This window comes from Ammospiza nelsoni, chromosome 3, assembly GCF_027579445.1.
Source record: "Ammospiza nelsoni isolate bAmmNel1 chromosome 3, bAmmNel1.pri, whole genome shotgun sequence".
Taxonomy (NCBI): Eukaryota; Metazoa; Chordata; class Aves; order Passeriformes; family Passerellidae; genus Ammospiza; species Ammospiza nelsoni.
This window is the reverse complement of record NC_080635.1, coordinates 22,415,097-22,425,096: the sequence shown is the minus strand read 5'-3', so window position 1 is coordinate 22,425,096 and position 10,000 is coordinate 22,415,097. Positions and strand designations below refer to the sequence as shown.

Genomic DNA, 10,000 nt, shown 5'->3' with positions numbered 1-10,000 from the left:
ACAAAAAAAAAAAAACCAAAACAAAAAAAAAGGAGAAAATAAAAAAAGGAAAGCGTCCGAGCGAGACATTCCCCCGCCAAATTTAGCCTATCTCCTCCTGCGTCTAGACACACTTCTGCACCCTTGTCTCGCAGCCCCTGCAGCACTTACAGCTACACCGGGAGGCTGAGTGTGTCACCCCGGCAGCCGAGCCCCGCAAGAGCCCGCGGGACCTGTCCGGGCCGGCCGTGCCGCCTCCCGCGCCCGCGGAGTGCAGCGCAGCCCCGGCCGCTCCCGCGGGGCCGCGCCAGCGCCAGCCCCATCGATCGCTGCCGGCGGCGGAGGGCCCGGTGCTCCCGTTTCGGAAAGCGTCACGTTAAAATAATTCTCGGCAAAGCCGTCCCGGCACTTTCGCGGGCCTGGAGGGCGCCACGGGCCCCGGGCACCGATGCGGGGCCGCCCAGCGCTCGGAGCGCGGCAGCAGAGCGGCTGCAGCGCGGCGTCCCGGGATGCGCCCCGTTACACCGGGGATTCCTGCGCACTCACAGCGCGGGGCTGGCCAGCGCCGGCCCCTGCCGGGCCTCGGAAGGCGGCACGGCACAGCAGGGCTCTTGCGAGGGTCCCCGACCCCGAGGAGCGGCTCTCTGAGCGGCCGGGCTCCCTCCTGCCTGCTGCCCTGCCAGCCCCGACGGGCCGGGCGCCGCCGCCGGAGGTTCCGCCTCGTTCGGGCACCGGGCTCTAGGGCGAGCGCGGCCGCATCTCCTCGCCATCCCGGCACCGGCAGGGACATGTAATTTTTTTAATGCGGAGCAGCTCCCCTGCGACAGCTCCGGCAGTCCCTCCAGGCGGTCCCGGGCGATTTCTCAGAGATCGGCTGCGGTGGCTTGTCGCGTTGCTCATGCACCCGCGTTAGTGACCCCGCTCCCGCCGCGGAGGCCCCGCGGAGCCGCCCCCGGCCGAGCGGCGGCAGCCGGGCCCGGCGGCGGGCACAGAGCAGCCGGCGCGGGGCACACGCGTTTCACCCCGCGGGCAGGGCACGGGCTGGCCCCGAGGGCGGGTGCGCTGCCCGGGCCGGCTCCCAAACTTTTGGCACGGAGGGCAGCGCTCAGCACAGCCTGATGTCCGTGCCCAGGCGAGGGGCCGGCGCCGCGGCTCCCCTCTAGTGAGACGGATGTTCACGGTGGGAACGGGAGGAGCGGAGCAGCTGCCCGCCTCAGCGGCGGCACCGGCACCAGGGCGAGCGGGGGGCGAGGCGCGGCCCGGCCCCTCGCCGCTGGCACAGCGTGGCAGCGCCAAGTTTTGGGGCGCCTGCCCTGGCAGCCCTGGCCCCGTCGGGGCTCTCCCCTGCCCTCGGGACTCCCTGTCCCGCCGCCCCGAGGGGCGGGCGCGGGCGGACGGGCCCGGCCAGGCAGCGCCGTCCTTACCTGTCGCCGAGCGCCCTGCAGCGCTCCGCTGCCGCTCGGCCCTCCGCAGGACTTTATTCCCTCTCCCTGGTGTATCCCCCGCTGTCCGCAAGCCTGAGGCTGTCTCCCCTCGTTCAGCCTCGCCTCCCCGCCGGCAGCGGCCGGGCCAATCTCCGCACCGGCAGGGGCAGGGGTGCGGGCGCTCCCTGTCCCGCGCTGCGGAAAGCCGCGGTCGGGAGGGACAGAGCGCGCCCGACAGGTTACCGTCCGGATCGCAGCCCGGACCAGCCGAGATCCACTATAGTAGTTTTTTTAATCTCCTTTTTTTTTTTTTTTTCCCCAAGCTTTCCACCGGAGGCGGCCGGGAGCGGGATGGGATAGGGTTAAGTTGAGCTAAACTTGGGTCGCGCTGCGCAGGGGGCCGGCAGCAGCGAAGACTCGTGTCTCAGTACCACTGGTTGTTCCACGCGCCGCAACCTGATGCTCGATTTCGTGTTTATTTCCTGCCTCCCACGTGGAAAATGCCCGCGCGGCTGGCGCTGGCAGCCCCGCGAGGCGCGGCGGAGCCGGGGGCACCGAGCGGCGGCGAGAGACGCCGTGCCGTGGGCTGGGCGGCCGCGGGCCCGTCTCTCCCCGAGTCTGTGACCCGCGTGGGGCGGCAGCGCGTTTGCTCCAGCGCCCGATGCTGTACGCACGGAAGAGGCGCACCCCGTGGCCCCGACACCGCTCTGCGGAAGCCCTCTCGCGTGGAAAACTTTACCGCACGGGGCACTGCAGAGCAGCCCCCGCCCACGCGGGGGTGACTCTCCTAAAGTTTGTCACCCACCCCTCTCCACGCGGGGCGGCTGTTGTCCGCCCCTCGCCGGTGCGCGGCAGAGGTGAGCGGGCCGCCCCGTCGGGCCGCTTCTGCCGGCGCTCCCGCCCCGCGTCCGTCCGTCCGTCCGTCCGTCCGTCCGTCCCCGCCGCAGGTGCGCGGCCGCCGCCACCTTCCCGCGGGGACGGGGCGGGGCGACCCCAACCCCCCCGCGCTCCCCTCTCCTCTCTCCCCGCTCCTGCCAAGTTCTCCCCGTCCCCCCCGTCCGTCCCAAGGAGCCTCCCGATTGGGCGCCGGGCCGGGCCCACGTCACTCCGAGTGTGACGTCTAGTCTTCCTGTTTCCTTCAGCTGTGTCTTAAAGTAAATCTTGTGGCGGTGCGGAGCGCTGCTCGGCTCGGCCAGCCCAGCCCTGCCCAGCCCAGCCCTGCCCCGCGCCGCTCCCGCCGCCCCCGCTCCGCTCCGCGCCCGCCGCTCCGCTGCGCTCCGCTCGGCGCCCGCAGCCCGCGGCCGCTGCCCGCGCTCCCGCCCGCCCGCGCTGCTCGCTCGCCCTCCCCCGCGCGATTATCATATTCATCAGCGGCACCCGGGGCTGCCGGCTGCGCGCGCGTGTCCGCGTGTGCGTGTGTGCGTGTGCGGGGCGCGTGTGCGGGTGTGTGTGTGTGTGCATGTGCGTGTGCGTGTCGCCCTTTCTCTCGTTCCACCGGCAAAAAAAAAAGCGAGGCTCAGTTTCGTCGCCTTTGCACCGAGTAAGTACCCGCTGCCCCTCCGCTCCCCCTCCGTCCCTCCCCGCTTTCTCGGCCTTTTCAGGTCTTTCAGGGGTTTTTTAATTTTTTTTTTTTTTTAACCACTAAATTCGCACTTGCTTGGGCTGCTCTAAATGGTCCGGGGGGAGGGGGGCGGTGATGAAATCGCCAGCAAAATATTGATCACCGTTATCAAACCTGTGCTTCTTTTTCCAGGGGGCAAAATTGCAGTGACTTTATTAGCTGAGTAGTTTTAATTGCCCGGTAGATAAAGCGGTAAGGATTTGTGAGCGGTAAGGAGCCCGATGGAGCGCTCACCGTAGCCTGCCCAGGGCTGAAGAGTAAGTGACCTGCTCGTTGTTAGGTGATCCTCCCCCCCTTCCCCTTCGCTCTCTCGCTGCCACCTTTTGTGGACCGCTCTTTATTTTATTCCGTGGGTTGGAGGGCAGTTTTGCGGGGACGGAAAGCGCAGCGAGTATTTGGCTTCTTGTTGTTGTTCCGAGCTTCTTTCTCCCCCCGTCCCCGCCGAAGTTCCCCATCCCCGCTTTAAACTCCTGCTCCGCTCCTCCGAGCCTCCTCTTTGTCCTGTTTATTATAGCTGCCTTGCTTTTTGTCTCTTCCAATTTGCCTGTCATTTGCATGTCGCTACTTCTCCTTTTTAACCCAAGCCGGGAAGGACAGGGACTTTTTATTCTTACTCTTCTTACCCTTGCAATTACTTTTTCATTTCCAAGCGTGGGACGAGCCGCGAATGGTGGAAATGTATAGAAAATGGGATTTGAGTGGTAGGTAGCGAGCACATGAGAAGAGATCAAATGCAAGTCGCGGGATAAGAGCCTTGATCTGGGAAAAGATTAGGATTATTGGTACTTTCTATTTGTTTGGTTGTTGTTTGTTGATTTTTTTTTCCTCCGGGGGGGATTTAATTCTTTCTTAGCCGTTGATGGAGATCTTTCTTGGCTTTTTCGATTTTCTGTTTAGCGGCTGAGTGACCCGGCTCACTTTGCCATGTGTTTGCGCGGAGTTAAGGCGCAGGAGGGAGCGGTGCTGGGGGGCGTGGGGCCTGCGCGGAGGGGGCGCGCAGGGCAGCGCTGGGGCGGGGGGGGCCGAGATCGCGGGGCCCGACAGGAGCGGGGCCCGACGGGCACCGGGCACTCCGCGGGGGCGGAGCGGGGCCCGCGGCTCTTTGCACACAGGGACAAAGTTGCGCGGCCGCCCGCGGTCCGTGCGCGGCGTCTGGCGGGGCCGGGGCAGGTGCGGGGCGCTGCGGGCAGGTGCGCGCCGGGGGCAGCGGGACCGGAGCGGGACCGGGGGGTCCCGGGGGCCGCCGCCTCCCTGCGCCGGGAGGGAGGGAGAGCCAGCCGGGGCGGCGGGGGCAGCAGCGGGAAGCGGCGCGGGAGCGGTGCCGGGGGGCGCGGCCGAGGCGGGATGGAGCTCCCCGAGGGGCCGGCGTCGCGTCCTTGTGCTGTGCCCCGGCCGCGGAAGAGCAGGTACGCGGGATATTAACTTAATGTCTTTGACAAAGTAGGGAATTTCAGTCAGGGCTGGCGAGGGACGCGGCTGCAGACTAGAGGTGCCCTTGAATGTCGGGCGAAAGTTGCCAGGACGAGCTTTGGAAAGCCGCTGGTTTCGCGCAGGTCCCGAGCCTGAGCAGACCCCGTGGTGTTTCTGGCTGGATGGCGAGTGTCACCCCAAACCCGTCATCCGGGTGTGGGGACGGGTGGGGAGCACGTGGAACGCATCCACGCATCTCTGGCCATGGCTTGGTGGCAGAAGGTGCTGTGTTGTTGAGTGCAGGACACAGAAACGTGTTTGTGTCACCGTGAGGTGTAAAAGCTCAGATTATTTGTCACTTCCATTGCCTGTAGAGGCTTGGCAATAGGCAGGATGAATTATAGGGAGGCAGTTTCCTTAGCCGTAGATTTGCATGTGGTACATATCCCTTATGTCTTCTTCTCACAGTTTTTCTCTGAGTTGCCATCAATCACTTTAAGTTTACGACCACTGCAGCTCATTTTGCATTTATTTTATCTGCTTTTCGTCCAGAGCTTACCTTTAGCAGCAATATCACATTCTGTGAAATGTTTATTAATACTCAAGGGTAGACAGAGTATCAACATTTCAGGAGTTGAACTGTGATAAAAAGTACAATGTATATACTTTACACTAACAGCTCCCTATTAAATTATTCTGTAAAGTATCCTGAGTTCGCTGAATGGCACTATCGGTATATACAGTTAACTTCCCTGCCTGCTGAACTCTGAGGCCTCTCAGTTTGTATAACTTATCTCTTTTATGATTGCTTGATAAATTGAGATGTTCATAAGAATGGACACATTTTCAAATTGAAAAGTTTAATTCGATTCGGGGCAGAATTGTAAATACTGCAATTTGTAGTCTCTAAATAGTGATTTATTCTGACTCAAAGTGCAGCCTAACTGCTAAATTAAGTAATTTAAGAATTGTGATGTAATGACATCGCGTAGTGTGGAAAAAATAGTATATTGGAAAACTTGGGCTGAATTCAGAGTAGGAATCTTGAGAACCTTTCAGTATTGTCTCTACACAGAGGCCATGTGAATTATTTTCTTCATGATCAGTGAAATAGCAGGGACCAAACTGGCTTGAGAGGAGAAAAATGTTTTCAGTTTTCTACTTTGAGCAGCTTGATTTCTTTTTCTTATTCAAAAGATCTGTTTCCTCAAGCAGTGCCGAGCAGGGCTGTGTGATGGAGGGCCCTGCATCTCCCCAGTTTAAAGGCCTGAACTAATGAGATGCCGAATCCCTCCTGTTACTGAGCTCTGTAGTTGATGGGAATTGCGGATGCTTGGCATTCATAGGAATTGCTGAATACCTTGCTCTATTGGGTCCTGGGTATCACCAGGTTCATAAAACGAGGGTTGCTTTTTCCTTTAAGGCTAAAGAGCAAGCAGCATAATTTTGAAGTAAATCAGGCACTGATTTTTGCTGCTCCTTCTTCTTGTGGAGAAATCCTAGTAAAGTAGGTTTTTACTGCCCAAATAGTTCCTCACCCTTACTGCCTTGTTTCAAATTCCTTGTTAGACATCTCAGCTAAGGGAGTTGGATAATCTTTTCTCGCAAGAAAACTTGTGTTAGAACTGCACAGAAAGGTAGTACTTTCTCCCAAGAAAGCTTGTGTCAGAGCTGTGCAAAAAGGTAGCACTTTCTCATTAGTGGCTGATGTGATTTTAGCACTGAACAGATATGGTGAACAGATGTCATCTGTTCTTCAAATTTTAGCTGTGGTTTTGTGCATGAAATGCTGTTGACTAGAATAATTTTCATCCTTTGCTTCCTGGCTGATTCTGGCAAAGCCATACTCTGTGTAGTGCGTTAGAGTGTAAGATCTAAATATTTCTATTAGCAGAAGGATGTTAAATTTCTTGCATGGTATTGGCATAATGGGCTGACATGAAGCAGGCAGACTCTGGACCAACAAAAGTAGTTGGCTTGTGAAAAGATGGGAGCGATTTCAGCTGTATAAACTGATATCTCCTTGAATTCATTCAAGCATATCCATCAAGTTTAGCACTCTTGTGCTGTGTATTTAATGGCTGTTCAGGTTAGGCTAGGGTTCTTCAAAGGGGCTGACGAGGGCGCGTTTGAATTTACATCTCCTTTGCATCCTGTAGGTGTTTGAATTAATCTAGGAGAAAATGATCAACATCTTTCTAGATCAAGATGAGTTAACACAATTGATTACAAAAATTGATTTATTAATAGTGAGTATGGTTAAATACCTGACAGCATACTCATTTTGATAAACCATAGCCAAAGGTTTGGTAACAGCAACTCTTTGAGACTTAGAAATTAATCTGTTACCATTTTAAATGTCAATGCATATCAAATGGATACGAAATAAACCCATGTCTGTTGCTACTGTGCTGTTAAGAGGTTATTCATAGCTACATTGTAATCATATCTCCTTAAACAAAAGATTTGAAAGTAAATTTGTAAATAAAATACTACTGCTATATTTATAGGTGGACATAGAAAGTGTTGAGGTCCTTGGTATGATTTTAATTCCATCGGCATGGAAAACGTTTGGTTTCTGAGGAAGCCACGTTGTGCGAGTTGAGGCTGGAGATGTGGCTGGTGAATTTAACATAAACTACACTTGTCATGCGATGAGTATCAAAAGCGATGCATAAACCAAATTTAACTTTCGCAAATTTAAAAATCTGCAATTCGGAAAGAAATGGTGCTTCTGGAGATTTCTACGTAGATCTTGACAACCAAAGCCTATCTTGCCAGCTCTGTTTTTCTGGAGAGCTGGGCAGAGACTTTAGATGTATAAAATATAGTTTTGAGACAATGTACAATGACACCTTTAGACTGGTGATTGTCTAAAGGACACACGCTTCCTAATTATTTCTCCCCCTCCCCAAGATTTCCTTATTTATTCAGTTCTAATCTAATCAGTCTTGAATTCTGCCTGTTGTGGCTGGGATTTTGCATCCCGCTCTACGTGCCATTCCACTCCCCTTGAGGTGCAAATTGGTTTTGGTCCTCAGAGAATGAAATATTAACTGGCCATTCAATACCCATTCTGTTTTGTCAGGCTAAAGTAGAACTATTTCTCATATTTAAGCCGAAAGGCACGTAAGCCTTAAAGCTGGCAGCCCGGCTGGCTCAGGATAACACCAGGGCAAATGGGAGATGTTGCTTAATACCCAGGTTAAGTGTACGATAACTCTGATGCTTTCAGCTTCCATCGAGGGAAGGAGGGGACGTGGCTCTGCAGCACCTCCTGCCACATGTCTGTGGTGGCAGGAATGGGCTGTGGAGCAGCGCTGGCGCAGGGGCTTGGGGAGGGAAATGGACACTGGGGAGGAAGGATGCATGGCAATGACCTTCCAACCTGGCGCAGGACAGCCTATTTCCTGAGCTGCTGACTCAAGGGTACAGCAAGCCCTCCCCATGTGTGTCCTTGGTTGGGATTGGGCAAGAGAGAGGGGAACCGTGGTCAGGCACCTCGAATTTTCTGGGAAAAGTGCAAAACTTGTAACCTGACATGAGGTTTCTGGTGTGAGTCTGGGAACGTATTGCTGGCTCTCAATCAAGCATAGCTTGACTGCAGAAAAGGAAGGAAAAGCGTGAAGGTTTCCAGTGTTGGTGGGTTTTGCTTGTGGTTTGTTTTCTTTCCTTATTGGCAAGTATTATCCTTATGGTAGATGCCTTCAGAGTATTTTAGGTGAAATAAGCAGGAGCTCTTTCAGTTGTCTTCCAATTAGTTTAGATCTCTTTCAAATGAACACCACTGGACTGAAAGGTCAAACTCAGCTCTGGCTTATTCTGTGCCAGTGCCTTGGCCAGTTCTTTACAAAAACAGCCCTTCTGATATTCCTCAGGTTTTTGGTTTTTTTTTTGTGATGGTTTAATTGTAAGGCCTGATTCTGCCCCCCGAAAAGTGCCACTTGCATCAGTTGGGAGAAAGCAGGAGACGGCCTTTTAGACCCTGCCAAGCAGGGCCTGACCCTACCCCTCACACATAACAGGATTTTGGTATCCCTGGACTCCAGGGGCGTTGCTCGGAGGGTGGGATGCTCCTTGGTGTGCAGGTGGCAGAATTGGGCCCCTGCAGCAGAAGTCCTTGTTATTTCATTATTTTCATCATGAGGTAACCAAACTTAGCTCGCTTAATGTACTTTTTGATAAGAAAAAATCTCTGAAGACAGTGACCTGATAATAGGTCAAGGTGTTTGGATTTTGCATCTGAATTAATGATACTTTTTGGTTTTAATATATTTTTTATCATTCTTTGCTCTCCTGTATGCAAGGAACCAGTAATGTAAACAAACATCATGTCCCTTGCATAGCTCTCTCTGACACCAGATCTCTGAAAATTCTTTTAGTACATCCAGAATACATGAGCACAGGCTGCAAAATAAACATAATGTTTCTAAGTATTAAAAGCTGGTTTATTTTTTTCATCCTGGTTGCAAACTAAGCATTGACTACTGTCTTGATTTTTGGATTTTACAGATTATTTCATGCTGAAATTATGCCTATTTGCATGGATAGTCATTCTTTAAAACTAGCCACAGATGCAGTCCTAGGGAGCATGTAGATGTTTTTACAGGTGAACCGAAAGAGATGGGAGCAATTCCAAAAAGTCTGCATGCTGCCTTTGGCAATATACCCTGTTATTGTGAAGACTGTGCTCTGTTAAGCAAATGTAAAGTTTAATATTAGATAAGCGTTGCATGAAAAATATTTTAATTTTCCTCACTGTTAAATTTTAAGAAACAGGAAACAGTGTCTAATGCTTTATGTGCAATGTGAGTTTAGCATCACTAGTTAATAAGTCACAAATTATGTCAAGAGCCTTTTACAAAATGCAAGGAAGTGTGTTATCTTTTTATGCTGTGTTCCTGGGAAACAATGAGAGTTCATATAAAGAGAAGGTATCTTCCTTTCTCACGCAGCTGATTGATGTTATTTCTTTCATCTTTCCATATTTTTTCTCATCTTTTCTGCATGTCACAGGAAATAAGATTCTGTGTATTCAAAATGCTCCACGTAAGAAGGGCTTCACTGGGCATTTGAGATATTGTTCTTGGAGATTTTTCTAAAGCACAGAGATGTGACACTGAACATGCCTCATTTCTGCTTTGCAAAAAATTTAACATCATGTATTTTAGGGTATGAAATACAGAATCTTCAGCCTTTGGTAGCAGGGCTTGCTTTGAGAATGTAAGTTGTGAAAAGGGAAGGAATGTATGGGGAATTCAAAACACTGTTGTGGCTCGTCAGTGGTACGTACGAGCCTGTGCTAACGAACTACATTTTGGCCTTTATTTGATCACATCTCTGTAAATAGTATGATACTGATCATAAAATATTTTAATGCATTTTTGCTTTGCTGAATAAATGTTTCCCTAATGATTTAAGAGAGGGGATTTTTTTCCCCAGTGTAAGCCTGAATGCGTCTACGATTTCTTTGCCTTTCACGTACACATATACCATCCTACCTACAATTATTTGAAAGTTGTTTTTGTGACCTTCAAAGGTTTATTTACCAGTTTTGCCTCTCTAA

The 10,000-nt window shown here is 52.6% G+C and overlaps 1 protein-coding gene across 1 annotated transcript in view; it reads left to right on the top strand.

Moving 5' to 3' along the window:
• Positions 1 to 2,852: 2,852 nt before the first annotated feature.
• Positions 2,853 to 10,000, top strand: part of PROX1 (prospero homeobox 1) — a 49,526-nt gene continuing 42,378 nt past the window's right edge. The window contains exons 1-2 of the mRNA XM_059468995.1: positions 2,853 to 2,943; positions 3,157 to 3,281. The gene's annotated coding sequence lies outside the window, so the exon portion shown is untranslated. The remainder of the gene's footprint in view (positions 2,944 to 3,156; positions 3,282 to 10,000) is intronic.